The sequence below is a fragment of the Nesoenas mayeri genome (genome assembly GCF_963082525.1).
Source record: "Nesoenas mayeri genome assembly, chromosome: 1".
Lineage (NCBI taxonomy): Eukaryota > Metazoa > Chordata > Aves > Columbiformes > Columbidae > Nesoenas > Nesoenas mayeri.
Window position 1 is genome coordinate 20,357,703 of NC_137541.1, and position 16,170 is coordinate 20,373,872.

A 16,170-nucleotide genomic window follows, 5' to 3' on the forward strand; every position below is an offset into this window, starting at 1 on the left:
GCTGCCCAGGGCGGTGGTGGAGTTTCCTTCTCTGAAGACATTCAAAACCCACCTGGACACATTCCTGTGTAGCCTCATCGAGGTGTTCCTGCTCCGGCAGGGGGATTGGACTAGATGATCTTTCGAGGTCCCTTCCAATCCCTAACATTCTGTGATTCTGTGTAATACGGCTAAAAAACCCATAGTTTAGGCTTCGCTATGAAGAAGTTATAAACAATACCTCAGGGTAAGTGGAAATAAAAAAGGTATGAACAGGATTGACCCGTTCAGTGAAGGCCAAACATCTTCTGTATGCTCCTGCAGACTTATTTGTTCAGACTAAGTCACAGTTCAGTTTGTGAACAGTGCATGTAAGATTTGTATCTGCAATATATATTTATGTGAATATTGTATAGAAAAGGATTCTATTGAATTCTAAAAGCTGTCTAACCTGATCTTGAGCTGTAGTTTAAGTACCCAATGATATTAAAAAGTATCTGTAACAGTTTTCTTTATTTTCCTTCAGCTGTTATATCTAGATGTTTCTTAATTTGCCAGTCTGTAATTGCCAGTTATGGGCCTATATGCCATATATCTTTCAAGTTGTAGGATAGGTGTTGTATTTAATGAGTGCTAATTTTAAAGAAGGAAGAAATAGGCAGTTTGGGGAGCAAAGAGAATGCAACTCTAATATGTTTAGGGTTTTTTAGTAGAGGTGTAGCGTTCTGGAGAGACAAAATGAGTTGACAGTACTTTCTAAACATAACTGACATTTCATGTTACTATTAACATTTCATGTTAGTATTAGACGATTATCTGGAGCACCTGGGAGTCAAGTGTCAATGACTGAGCAGCCAAGACAAGCTATACTCCTGTAAGATGCTTAAGGCCTAATGTTACCATAACTGGCTACATACAGAAAGAAATCTGTTTTGCAGAATAACTTCATTGTTTAGGTAATTCAGGAAGCCAAGGATCACCTGAAAGGATACAAATCACCATCTTCTTTCTCAGGAGAGATGTCAAAGCCCATAGGTTATAGACAAGACCAGGACATGGGTCACTGTAAGTTATATGGGATAGATTGTACAAACACAACACTTTTTCCTTTTATGGTTGACAAGGACTAATCATACATTGTCTTAGTATGTATGGGAGAGGTGCTCTTCAGGCGCTTGTAATCGTTAGCCTTTGAACTGACAGTTGCAAGTTAATTAAAACATCAAGGGTCGTCAAAATCACCAGATCACATTCTGAGTGTTAAGCTCTCAATGCATGCAGCACTATATGTGTGTGTGTGTTAAGACAATTCTCCCTGACAAACAGGGTGTACCCTGCCCTTCAAGTTGCTTTCAGACCATTAATACAGCACAAGGTTAGGCATACAAATAATTCAAGCTTGTGCTAACAAGTGGCTAACTGAAAAGAATGCATGAGAAGAAAAAAAAGAGGGAGGAGGAGAAGGGAAAGCCTTACAAAAACCCAGGTGCTCCTGAAACATACATAGCAATAATATAAAAGACAGTTCTCCGTAATGGCCTTAGCTGGCCTCCTGATACCCCATCGCTTCCCTCTGTCCATCAGTCTGCCACAGGTTATTTTCTGAGATTATATTATATCTATTCTGAAAGGAAACTTCTGAGGTTATTCAAAACAATTGTCTGTGGGGTTTTTTTTCCCTTCCTTGGATCAAAAAGGAATTTTCCTCATCTTTTTCAGCAACTTCTCACCATGTCTGTCTTTCTGGTTTCAGTTCCAATGTTAATCCAAATATGATTTGTGGATAGAGCTCAAATATGTTTGCAAGGATCTTGCTTTCTTTCTCAGATTTCTCTTAAAATTAGATTTTAACTGACCCTAACATAGTAGTCTTTCTCTTGCACTAGTGTATTAGATTTTCTTTCTTACTGAAAAGTACCTTTGAAATTGTATTTCTGTTGCATTAGACCTCTTTTTTGTAGCCTTTTGTCTTGATTTTAACTTTTAAAAGATATATTCAAGTTAATATTTTGTCTTACAGGACTGGAATGTTCAAACTTAATTTCTAGTCTACTCATTGTTCTTTGTGGCACACATGGCTATGTGTAAAGTACTGAGGTAACAGGGATGTCCATTACCCTGTCCTTATCACTCTGTTTAATTTCTTGGGGGCAGGAGGGAGAGTTGCTGTTAGTCCTGTTGAATCTAGACCTCTTAAACTGAGATTCTGGAAGGTAGAGGAATTTCCTGGAGTAATCTGTGAGGTAAGAGACCTAGACCTGGATTTATTTCTCCTGCTTTCTGAGAGTGCTCTAACCACTCGGTTAACTAATAACTAGATGCACAAGGCTACATCCGGCCACATATCAAAAGAAAAGAGTGAGCTCATACAAGTTTGTATGTTCTTTTAGGAGTGTGTGTGGCCTTTTGGTATTTTTGGTTGTTTGTTTTTTGTTTTTTCTTTGGTGGGGGTTTTAATTGTTGTGGTTGTTTAAAATTCTTATTTTTTATTCTTTTTGTTTGTTTGTTTGTTTTTTTAGAAAAATACTATTAATATGTTATTAGGAGTATCTGTTATCAATAGAGACAACTTTCTGGTCCTGATTCATATACTTAAGTTCTGTAGAAGGAATGAAAAGTCAGACTCATTCCTAAGTGAGGGAGGTTTGAGGGGTGCTTTTGGCTAGGAGTACATACCCTAGCTTGCTTAACTTTGACTGCTTAGAATGTAGGTGTCAGAGTCTGGCTGAGTTGTTTGCTGTTAGGACAGATTACATCTGTTGTTGGCACCTTGCTCATACCTAGTAGGTGCTGGGCTCCCGGAGTGGAAGCTGGAAGTCCAGATTGCCGAGAGTGTGATTACATGAATTAACTGTTCCACTCCATTCCTGGCACAGTGCAGTGTCCTGTACCTTAAGCTAGGCTGGACTTGGCCTGGCTTAGCATCAGTTTGCTTTGCTAGTGTGGTATTATGATTGTGGGTGTCCATCTCATCAGGCACCATGGGCTTACTGTCTCTCCAGCTTGTTTAAATACTCCCTAATTGATTCTCCCCCAGGAAGACCTTGTTCCAGACATTCCCACAGGTCTGGGAATTCTTAAGGCAAATCTTACCAGTGAAGACCAAATTAAAGAAGGAATTGAGTACTTGACCTTTTCTGTGTCCTTTGTCACCTGGTACCCTGCCCACAGCAGTGGGCTCATGTTTTCTGTCATCTTTCATTTGCTTGTGGACATTCGTGTCGCAGCCCTTGGTGATCTTCAAATCTGTTGCTGGTTCAACTCCAGGTGGCTTTGGCTTTATTGACCCCATCCCTTCACGCTTTGACAGTGTCTATATTCCTCCTTGGTCACTTGCCATTTTCCACTTCGAGTGTTCATTTTTACATCTTGGTTTAGTCAGGAGCTCCTTGTTCACTTGTGCTGGCTTACTGCCACCTTTGCTTGATTTCCCACAAATCAGGGTTGGAGAAAGCAATCACTGAAAATCAACGGATTCTCTTGGACCCTTCTGTCTCTGCCTTAGCTTCCCTTCCAAGCAGAACCCTGAACAGGCCAAGGTCAACTTTCCTGACATCTAGGGTTATGATCTTGCTGTTGCTTTTATGGCAAAATGGTATTTGGTTATACTAATTGGTCTGCTGCTGAAGTAAAAATATTGTCTTTCTACTTAATGATGTGGGGTTTTTTTAATTTGAAGCTCCTAATGTAGCCTTTGTCAGTAGGGACACTAGGGGCTCTTTGGGGCTGAGGATCATCTTTTTGGTTTACATTTGTCAAATAGAGTAATGCCCTAATGCTCATGCGTCATAGCATTTGAAATGTAAAATACACATATACTGCTGCATCCACTAGTGCAGAAACTGCTTGAGTAGTAGCTGGAAAGTTCTGCAGCCAGGAGAAACATTGTCTTGGTAAATTATTCTGTATTCACAGGGCACAGTAAGTCTGGGGATGGGAGAAAATAAAAAAAATTTTTAAAAAAAAGGAAACTTGTTGGATTTCATACTAGCTATAAGATGAATGTCCAAGTTAAGCTTTTTAATGTTGGGACAATCATCTTTAAATGCATCTTGGAGCTGCTATGATAGTATTTCTAAGCATATTTGAGAAATTATTATGGGTACTTTGATGATGATGCTTCATGTTTTGCAAATGTGTTAATGTCCATGTAGTGTAATCTACCATTTTGGTAGATTATATGTACAGTAACTTTATAAACCCAGTACTTTCTGTCCTCTCTGTGACATATGTCATACCTGGACTAAGCATATTTATGTTCCTTGAGGAAAAAAGAAAAAGCACTTAAAATTAAATTGGTTCTGCTTCGCGTTATTTTTTTTCAGTGTCTTCTAGGAATCTAGTCTGGATCCTATTACTCTTGCCCATCCTGTAGCTATTTCTAATTTTAAAAATGGCATTGTTTTTCTTAAATATTTCTTAGTCTAAAAAAAAAAGGCATTTTTTAATAAAGGAGAAGGAGGAACACATTTTGAAACCAAAAAAATAAAGTGGCCTGCATGTTAGGTGGGTTTGGCTTTTGTTGTTTCCTAGACAAAGAAGAGCCCAAGGAAGTGATGTGTGAATAAATTATGCAGTATTCTAACAGGAGGGACCTTGTGGGGTCATGTTGTTCTTGTTGTGCCAGTGTGGAATTATTCTTTCTGTGCCATTTGGAAATGCAGTATCTAATTACAAAATTGCTGAGGTGGTTTCCATAATTCGCTATTGTCAGGTGATAGCAATTCTTTTTAACATGTAGTGCGATAAATAAGAACTTTCCCTCATACAGCTGTGATCATGGCCTCATTTGTTTGAGGTATCACACAGACACAAAAGATGGTCCTGTATAAGATCTTTGCTTTGCAAAAGGTGGAAGAGGAACAGATTCAGAGAACTGAGGCTCATCTTTGACATTTTACATAAATAATATGCAGAGTTTTAGTTTGCTTTCAAATGTTTTGGTTCCTGGAGTAGGCAAAGTCACATTTTCAAGCACTAAAGTAAAGAAGGCCAGAAACTACTATTTAGGAGAGCATAACAGCAGCTGATACTCTCATATGAAATACAGTTATGTAGAGGAAATGGCTAGCCATAACTTCTGGCAGCAATCTGACATGTAGTTTCAGTGCTAGGATCAGGTCTAACTTGCTCTCAGGAGATTCAGATTTTCTGCTCTGTGAGTTCATCCTCTCCATGATTCTGTAACATACTTTAAGAAAGTTGTTTCATTTATTTATCAAGTAACAGCAAGGTGAACCGTGGCTGCTCATCATTGGCAAATAGAAGGATCGCAGATCACTGGGAATGGAGAAGAGAAAAAGTTAAAAATCATCAGGTGTCATACAGCCACCAGCTTTCTGGTGGTGCAGTATCTACCATTAATGGCAATCTCTTGGAGCTCTTTAATAATTTTGTCCAAGAGCCTTGACTGAAGCAGCAGCTTCTCCTTGGTAATCAGGTTAGAAGATAAATATCTCAACTGTTTGTTTTGTGTTGTTTTTTTTTTTTACATTTACTAATCTATAAATATAAATGCTTATGTTTATAAAGAAATACTTCCATAGGTTGGTATATATAGACCTATGTGCCATAATTTAGATAAATAAACAACTTCCCGTTGAAGCATTTAATAACTTTATATCTTTTTTCATTATACATTGTAATATATGCAGTGATTAAATTCTTCCTACCTGATATCAGCTTTGCAACAAGAAATTTGATTTCAGTGTGAGCTGTAGAAAGTGGACAAACTCTTCCCATGAGCTCATGAGGGAGAAAGATGAGTCATTAAGACACAAGCTGTTCCGTCTTTTAGGACATAATTCAGCTATCAATTCACTGCACACTGTTCATGTTCAAAACAGAGTGTCCCCAGACTAAGTTTTATTTTGTATTAGGACTCTTCACACAGATGGCATTTGATGGGCTATTTGACAAGACAGGCATCCTAATAGGATTACAGCTCTGGAATTCCTGTTTGAGAAAGAGAGCCCTGTGGCTGATGTAGTGCAATGTTGCTTCAGGCCGTCCCTTTGTAGATGATGGATGTTACTGCACAGCTGTTTACCCCATGCAGGGCTGCACAGCTGTGCTGGGAAAGGAATCTGTATGCCTGCCATACTGTTTCAGTAGGTCGTGCTGCAGTTCACAGCTTTCACGTTACGCCAGCAGAGGGTACTCTTAATCTTCCAAGAGGAAGTTGCTATATTGGCTGTTTCAGGAGGCCACTATCTCAAACACAGTTACAGTACTGAGAGCTGGGGCCAGAAGTGCAATCTCTTTAATTATGTGGGCCTGATAGCACTTAAGTAAAACTGATGAATAGATCATATACTTCTTTGAATAAATCTTCTACACTCCATTCTTTCCAAAAACACAACAGAGATCTTCTCAGCCATATAAAATAATGTGGTCTTAGAAACAGGAAAATTCAGGTTAGAACTTCATGATGTCTCTCATCCAGCCATCCACTGAAGCAGGGTCAGCTGTGAAGTCTGAGTAGCCACCTTACCCACTCTTGAAAACCACTACAGATGGAGACCACACAACTTCTTGGCAATGGTCCTCACAGTCAAAATGTTTTTTCTATACATTCAGGCTCAATCTGTCTTGTTCCAGTTTACAGCTCCTGTCTCTGCGCTCCTGCCATGCACTGCTGTCAGTCCTTCATCTGCTGGCTCTATGCCTTAATGCAGACTGGGAGGCTGGTGCTCCCCTCTGCTGTCAGGGCCCCACTGGCTCTTGCTCACCTCGCTGCCCACCAGGACTCCCAAGGGCCCTTTCACGGAGCTGCTCCCCAGCCCTCAGTCCCCAGCCTGTGTCACTGCCAGGGGCTCTTCCTTCCCAAGTGCAGGAATTTGGGGTTGTCCTTGTTGAATTTTATAAGGCTCCTGTCAGTCCATTCTTCCAGCTTTGACCCCAATTCTGTGAATTCTTCTGTTTACACTTTATTTTAAATCAGTAGTTCCACTGCCTTTAATAGAATTTATTACATGTATAAAGACCAATAGTTTGTAGGCTTGTAGGTTACAGATTTATACATAAAGTCACTACAAATAAAGTTACAAAATTAGGTTATGGATTTCCAACCTATTCAGCAAATAACAGAGGAATGGAGTTTTATCTTTTATTTCAAAAATCATGCTTCAAGAAGAAAAATAGTCTTTCTTACAAAGCTTACATATCTTGTTTGATGTGATAGTCAAAGTACAAGAGACAAATGCACAATTCACTATATTTGACAGGATCATGTTGACCTCATTATAAGTAGGACCTTTATTTTTAAAGGCTTATAATCTTTCTAGAAGAAGCATGTATATTTGTCATTGCTCATCTGTAGAAATACAGTTTATTAAGTGCACAGCTGTTCCTCCTTCACTGGTTTTGTGTCTTTCCCTCTGCTACTCAGCTCTATCACCAGTTGTTCCTGCTGCCTACAGCTGTGTTTTCTGCAGATTAGAAGCAGAGCAATGAGGTAGCCAGAAACACCTGGAAGAACCTCTTCGGGATTCTTGCTGGCACACCTGGAGCTCCCAGGATCATCACAGCACTGAGGCTAATGGAACCACATTTATGATCAATTTGCAGTCTGGCACCACCTGAATCAGATGAGTTTTAATGGAAGCTGATGAGTCATTAGGCACAATATAACAGTTTTTTGTACAAGACCCTTGACTTGATACTACAGCCAATTAATTTCTACCTCTTCCTAAAACCTTGTGGGAACATACTTAGGCAGTAAAAATGTATGGTTTTTTGAAGGTCACAGTCTAGTGTACGCCTTTGTTTAATTTTTATGGTTTGATAGAAAAAGTAAGAGATTACTAAGGAGGGTATTAAGTGCTGGAATATATATAGTCCAGACAACAGTCTTGTTCCTGAAGAAAAGCGAGGTCAGTCATCTGCTTCTTAGAGCTCCTTTATTTTTCCAGCTATCATCACTTTAAAAATGCAATATTATTTTTCTTAAATTCTTCTTTACAATTAACTTGAAGACTGTTCAAATAGTATGACTGAAATGTCAGATAGAATAATTAGAAATGTCATTTCAGTTTTGCTTCAAATGTAAAATCCTTGTTTGTATTTTGTATGTGTACATGTGGTTTTTATTTCACTGGGTCTGGGCTCTCTTCAGAAGAAAGTAAATCCATGCGAATATACACACGTACATCCTTACTCAGGAAAGTGTGTAAAACTTAAGTAGAAAGTACTCAAAGCCAAACATATACATAGTCCTCTTCCCATAAAGCTAGTGGGATTTAAGCAGAGGTTTAGCCAGTTTGCTGAGTCAAGTCAAGCTCGACACTCTTCAAACAATAACATATGCTCTTCATTTTAAGGTTGTGAATAATCCTACTGTTTTCAGTGTGACTGGTGCAATTAAAATTTAATATATATGCAAGAGCATTCAGCACTGGCCTGGAGGGTTCAAATGGTATATTGTGCTACTGAAGAGAGAGACACCCACTTGAGGGCTGGAAGGTTTCAGTCTATGGCAAGGCTCAACAACATATAGCATAAGTGCCAAAGGTGGGGGAGAGGTGGATCCTCAATGTCACTCAGGTATAAAGAGGAGGGGCTACTGAGTCCTGACAAGATATTTGGGGACTCTCCTGACTCTTCCTGAGTCTGGGGCTCAGACATCTCTCCTCACACAGGGGAGAAACAATCAGCTGCATCACCCCTTTCAGAGGCCATATTCCCCAGCTCTCTCTGAGCTCCTTCTAGTGCACTTAGCTTCCTGCTTGGGAAAAAAAGAAGTCTGGCACACTGTGCTCGAAAAGATTCTGACCCCTGTTCTACATCTCACACTTTCATGGGAAACATCTATGGCTGTTGAATTTAGCTATATCAAAGCATGTGTTCCAAATCCTGTGAATTTATGTGTCTGTTAACAGCAATTTAAAAACCTGCCAGTTTTCGTAGTATGCTATAAACAAGAATATGTAGTACTTCTGAAGAGTTATCTGCTATTGCTCTGAAAATAGTATGATAATTACCAGGGAAGTCACCATCAGTGGTACTACACGTTCCCTATTGGTGTGCATTCTTTATTGTAATAATATTTGGACTTCTCACAATGTGAAGTGGAACACAGTGTTTACATGAGTTAGAAGTACAGTGCTGGAAAGAAGCAGCTATATGAGTTAATGTTCTTTGAATACCAGTTGAATAAACTTCCATGGGAAATTTGTTTATTTCTGAACTTAAAAGTGGTTCCAGGAAATACTCGTGCTGTGACAAAGTTTCACTATTCTCTGGAGTAGAGAGAGATTTTATCATGGGATCATGACCTGGCATGTGCCAGTAAACAAATGGACATGCTATACTTTTTATTCTGAGCTCTAGTGTTTACAAACATAAAGAAAGAGAAAAAATAAAAAAAAGTAATTCTGCAAACCAACCTTGGAAGTTGTATTTAAGGTCTCAGGAAAGCCTTAAAAACCTTACAAATCCTGGTAGCAAGTTGAAGGAGGAGATGATGGGGATTCATAAAAGTAAGCAGTTGTGGGAAACAGCCACTGCTGAGCTTTTTCACTGCAAATATCACTGCTTCTCATGCTGCTGTCCTCTATACATAAGCAGTAGACATAACATTTTTAATGAAGCATGCAAACCAAAGATAAGTTTTACCTCAATATTTTTTTTTTTTTTAAAACCATTAGAACTACAGGAAAAAAAATAGATGTGACATGTAGAGCAAAACACAGAATCTTCTAAAAACTAGAACAATCCTGAATATAAAGACTATGCCAGTGAAGTAGAAGGAGCAGACCCTTGCCACAGAAGTAATTTCAATGGCATACTGACATTTTTTCTGTTTCTTGCACAGGAGGAGCTGTGGAACATGTCTCCAAAGCTTTTTGACTTACACCTGTGTGACAGTCAGCAAGGACAGAAGACTGGTGAAGTAAGAGCTGTGTGATGGCAGCACACCGAAGTGTCGGTCAGTTGCATCCTGTAAGATATCAATGAAGATTGCTCTGAGTTTTTCCAGGGATGCTTTTGAAGTACCTTTTAGAAAGTGCAGGAGGTTCAGGTGGCATGTCCATGGGAAAGGACAGTCTGGTGGACTGCAGGCAGGGTGAGATTTCTGAGTTCTAGGTTTAGCCTTGCTGTAGATTACCTGTGTGATTTTTTAAACAATTGCTTCATTGAGCTTTATTCTTTAGGCAGGTGTGTACTTGACAGGCTCAGTAGCCAGGCTGGCCTGGATGTGTTATCCCAGCATGAGGTGGGAAGGCATTTCTCTTAGTGTAGAAGGTGAGATAACTCCAGTGCCTCCCATTGAATTCAGAGGCCAGATTCAGGAATGGAAAGCTTTGGCCTTGATGAGGAAACTCAGTGGGCTTAGTCACCCACAGTCATTGTTATTCAGAGCGTCCTCATGGTTTCTGACTTGCCCTGGTGAACCTGACAGGCCTGTGGCAGCTTGGCCTTTGGATGAACACAGGGGCACCTGGTGCAAAGTGAACACCTCTAGCGAATGGGGGATCAAAGCGATTTAGTGTTCTCTAGTGGTTCTGTGAAATTCCTGTTACCACAAAAGCGGGAAGAACACTCAAATACCCCAATGCGAAGTGCCTAAAATGGTGAAATAGCTACAGGCTTTGGACTGTGGAGCGTATCTTATACCAGTTCAAACAAAACTGAAGATTAATGTAGATTTTGTAATGACAGGCAGCTGCATTTTTGGCAAGAACTCAAGCAAAATACAGGCATGGAGAAAAAGTTGCTTTTGATTATACAAGGTTTGGTTGTATGGTCATAACTGGAATTTACACAGCTTCTTGTTCAGGGAATTGGCACTTTGCTGCATTCCCACAGCAATAATAAAATAGTTGTACAGAGAAAATGACAAAATGCAACATTATTAATATGTACTGTCCCCAATCCTTCTCTTTTCTGAAATGGCAACTTCTGATTTTTTCCTTTTTTCCCCTAAAAAGTACCAGTTCTAATAAAAACAAAGCTTGTTAGAGAATGGCGTTAAGAGAAGGACAAAATGTTATTTTTTCTTAGTAAAACCAACTTTTCTTTTGAGAATGTGTCAAGAAATACTAAACTTCATGAAACTTCTTTAGCCTCTCATTCTTTCATAGCGAGTGATGAATCTTCTGGTGACAAGTGATGAATAGTTCTGTAAAATACTTGTTTCTGCTAGCAGGAGCCTCAACATATTTTCCAGGAAAAAAACCTCTTAGATATAGTGATTCCTGTTTAAAGTAGAAGCTGATTTTCAGAATCTCTACTGTAGTGGAATCATTGAAACCAGACAAAAGGAATTTTTATTCTCTTCCAGCTGCATATGCAGTTTAAGTTATTTTACTTGGATGGCCTCCTCCAGCCTCAAAGTTATGTACAAGCAGTTAGCTAATTAGTAAAGTAAGGCATGCAGGCAGGCAGGAGAGAAGTTGAAGAATGCTTTCTAATAGCAAATGGATTTTGGAGATGACTGGTGATACTCATTAAGTGAAGCTGAGGATCATTTTTTCTGGCTAACTCCTTGGCTTTCTCCACCCCTCCCTTCCCCACCTGCTACATTCCTCCCTCCTCGCTTTTATCTGCAGCCTCTCTTCTTCCTCAGACCACAGCTGTCCAAAGGCCTTTGCTTGCTGCTTACATTTTTTCTGCCCTCCATGCCGACTTACCTCACTTCTGTCGGCATCTAAAGAGACATATCAGCTGCTTTTCCTCGCTAGTGAAATCCGGGCTGATTCCCAGGGATTCAACACTGCAGAAGGGATGGGACTAGTCAGCATGTAAGTAGCCCGAATTGTGCAGCCAACCCTGTCATTTTAGGATATCACTACAAGTAATGTGTGACCATTGCTGTGATCAGGGGGAGATTTGCCCACAGCTTTTAGCTGGACCATAACTGAGACCTTAGAGTGCTGAAAATTAAGGAAGAAAACCAGAAACCTTTCTGTCAATGTTTTAAAGATGTCTGTCACACAGAAAACACCCTGGTCATTGGGGACTCCTCTGTACTGGAGCAAATTATCTTTCAGACAGGAAGAAGAAAGAAGAGAAATAGATTTTATCTGAATACTCTATTTAGAGTATTAGAGAATAGAGTAACAGAGAAAACTTTGTTTAGTCTGGTCCTCTCACAAAGAAAAATCTCAAACTCCAAAGAAATGCAAGGATAGGGATTACATGAAGGAACAAATGTCAAATGTAGAATAGAAAATGTTTTTGCTTGCCCACGTGTAAGAAAAATTAAAGTATCTTTGTAAGCCAAACCTTCACACACAAAGTTCTTGCAAATAAGGACCTAGTGTGACTGGTGGCAGGAATTTGGATGATATTGGTAACTGCATCTCCAGGTCTGCAGGTGCCAAATTTCTCTGAAAAATCACCTTCCTCCCAAAGCGCTGGGCTGGGGTCACTGAAGGTCTTTTGGTGCAGTGCTAGTCCACATTAGGTGCTTCACAGAGATATTATGAGTTGTATATTATGATCCTATATATTCTCTACAAGGGTTAAGCAGTACTGAGCAGGGCTGACACTATGTTTATACGCCTTAACCAAAGCCTGGTAGTCTGCTAAGTAAAATTCCAAACAAAAATATTTGTGAAACTGTTGTCCAAGTAAAACATAGAAAATATTTTTGAACGTAAAGGCTATACCCATCAGTGAATAAAATGCTGCTATCTTGATGGTGATTTTGTCTTTTGGATGTGTCAATGGCTTAGTACAAAGCCAGACTATTATGTCCCCAATGAAGCAGGGAAAACAGAGTAAGTAGCACTCAGCAAACAAAATCAGTCCCTCCAGTCTTTTGTCTTGCAGGGAGGCTTAATTTGGCTTGAATTAGCAGAAATGTCATTGTAATGGGCATGCAATGATGGAAATCAAGTCTGACTGTAGAGTGCTGCACCATTTCGAATGCAGGTTATCACAGACTTAAGGGTCCAAATGAGGCTTGGATGCAAAAACATTAAGACTTCAGAATCAAGATAAATTTTTCAAGTCAGATCTGTATTGCAGTTTCAGCAAGGAAAAGGAACAGAAAAATGTGTCTTTTTTTAATTGGAAATAGTTCTTCTGACAGACTGAACACCCCTCAGTCAACAGACTGACATATTTTATACTCTATTTTGTCACATTGGTGAGAATTTATGCCTGCAGAAGTGTTATAGGACACAGCAGCAGTAATTAATCCCAAATCCCATCAGTTGTATAATAGTTTTAGTGCTACATGATGTTACTAATAAATAGCATGCCATTTCTCTAGGGTGAGGCTTCTCATGCAAGGAATATATTTCCAATGTAAGATTCTATTGTTATGCTGGCTGAGTATGTCTAACAATTCAGTAAATTATATTTCTCAACTTAATTTTCCATTATTATTAATGAAATCATTTGCTATTCAATTATAATTGGTAATAATTGTCTGTGAAATTCTGCTTTCTGTACTAATTTTATAGTTTCTCCAAAAATGTAATTATGTGGGATAGTTTATGGTACATCATCCCATACCTTAGGTACAAATCAGGACCAGACTGTATGTTCAATTAAATTATTTGGTATTTGTGATGACACCTCCTTCGTATCTTCCAAATGAAAGCATGAATTTTCTGTGTGTCCAGCTTTGTGTATATGAAATTAGTGGTGTTCAGCAGCGGCAGCTTTCAGGGCTACTGTCACGGAGGCACCCCGAGGTTAGTTTAAGGGACAACAGGGTCCAAAACAAGTTTTATTAAACCAGTGAGAAACAGGGTTTTAGCACTCCAAAGCGACTTAAATACACGTTCAGATATCAGTTGAGGAAAATTATTATGTGGCAGCAAGTAATACAACAGGCGGTCCACAGAGTACATGCACGTGGCTTCACTCAAAACAATGCCGGAGCCATCTCTGAGTCCGGGAGGAGTACACACTTGCCTAAACATGGTATGGGATTATTTTTAAAGAGATACACGTACTCGTAGTGAGTACGGAAAGTGTACACTCACGATTCTGTGAGGGTAAATTTATAATACACTCGCAATCCTGCCAGGGTTAATACATGTGCAAATGTGGATGGAATATTACACGAGCTTATGTGGAAGCACGGGAGGAAAATACACTCGTGATTGTGCGAGGAAATAATTTATACACGTGCTTGTATTGAGCACGGAAAGTTACACGTGCTGATGTGGAAGCATGGGAGGAAAATACACCCATGATTATGCAAAGATTAATTTTACACGTGCGCATATTGAGCACGGAAAGTTACACGTGCATACGTGCACGGAAAGTATAAATATACTCGCAATCCTGCGAGAAGTTTTACTCGCACCCGTGGCGGTGAGGCAAGCAGAGTCTCCATCCCGGGGAGGGGGATTCTCAGCGGCAGCATCTTGCTGGTGCTCCGAGGGACCCGCGACAATGGGCAGAGTCTCGACGAGAATCCCGTTTTTTATAGGCTGATCAGAGCTGACTGTAGGCATTCTAGAAGCTTCTCTGCACCCCCACACTGGCTGTGGGTACCCCTGAAGCCTCCAAACATCCCCCACACTGGCCGCGAGTGCCCAGCGGCTCACTGGTGCCTCAGCACTCCCTTCTCCTAATGGCCCTGGCCAGGGTGCTCTGGGGCCAAACAAAAGAAGCTGTTAGCCTCAAGTAGCAGAGAGAGAGGGAGATGTGTCTACTCCTTCCATGATGAAGGAGGGAGGGGGAGAAAGGGAGGTTTGCATCCTGCCACAGCTGCCTAGGAATTCTCTGCTCCTCTATGAAGTCCCTCCAAAAAACCTTTTCAGCTGTCAATGTCATATATAGTTCACAATATCTAGGGTGCACTGTGTAATAAGCTGTCCATGTGGAGCTAGTCTTACTGCCAGTGCTGTTTAAAGAGTCAAGAGATGCTGGGCATAACGTGCTCAGGAACTGCTCAGTGTAGATGTGTTGACTCTGAATCAGCACCCTTGCCTGGCACTGACCCCCCTGCACACTGGCTGTGGGGTCCCTTCAGAGTAGAAGCATGTGGACCCCATCAGCTTTGTCTGCAGGCAGCAGCTGAGTTTGAGTAATCTTCATCCAGATGTTTGAGAACCACATTCAAACCCAAAACCTTCAGATTCAGAAGCTGTAGACAATTCCCATGGCCTGGGTTACACTTACCTCCAGGCTCTTCTGATGTGCCTTTGTGTCTATTTACTCATCTGGGCAACCAAGGACTCCCTTGACATAGAGGCCATCCAAAATGGATTTACAACAGCATAGCAGGAGGAGAAATTTGTTCCTTAATCAGAAACATACCTCTTAGGAGCAGTTCTCAGCCTGCTAAGTTTGAAGTAACCTATATGATGTTATGAACTCCTGTAGAAGTCACTTTGGCCTCTCCTTGGGCTGAAGGTGATGGAAACAGAAAAGTACATCACTATTTCCCATTTGTTCCTCACCATGGAAAGGCTGCCTACTCTTTGACTTATGACAAGCTGAACCTTTCCTCATGAGGTCACTGTGCTAAATATGTCAGTCAAACCCCACGAATGGCCCTTTCCCACTGCCTGCATGAGCATCTTCAGCTAGGAATAGACCTCTGTATTCCAGAACTGATTTATAGGATAGGGTTAGGAATAGTTTAAGTAATAAAAACCACCTGTGAAATGCTGAACACTCATTGCTTATACCCAATCAGAACAGGAAATTGTTTTATTCTTATACTCCTTTCCTGCACTTACAACTAGGCAAAACTATGGTATGAGGTACCCACTCAGTAAGAGAATATCTTGGTGAAATACAGGGGAAAAACAGATTTTAGTTCTCTTAGACTTCAGAGTAATTAAATTATACTGTAAAAATGCTGTCTGTGTTCATGTCACCCAGTACTTACCAAGTGTTGATTAAAAAAAAGAACCAACAAAAAAAAACCAAAACCAAATCAAAACCACACACAAAACCAAACCAAAACCGCCGCCACCAAAACGCAAAAACCCCTAGCAAAACAGAAAGAAAAGAAAGACAATTAGATTCTTGCAGAATATAGCAAATCATCAAAAGTAACTGAAACCACCTGTTTCTACTTCCTCCCTAGAAAAGAGAATACCCCCATCTATAAAGCACAGAGAAGTGAATGCAGCAAGTCCTGAAGATGAATCATGAGTGAGTGCCCTGTCAGTTCATGTTGACTTCATCTGTATACTCACTGAGTAATTTGTACCTCTGGACAGTAGAAGATGCATTCTTTCTGTGTGGTCTCCTTTGTTGCTGACCAATACT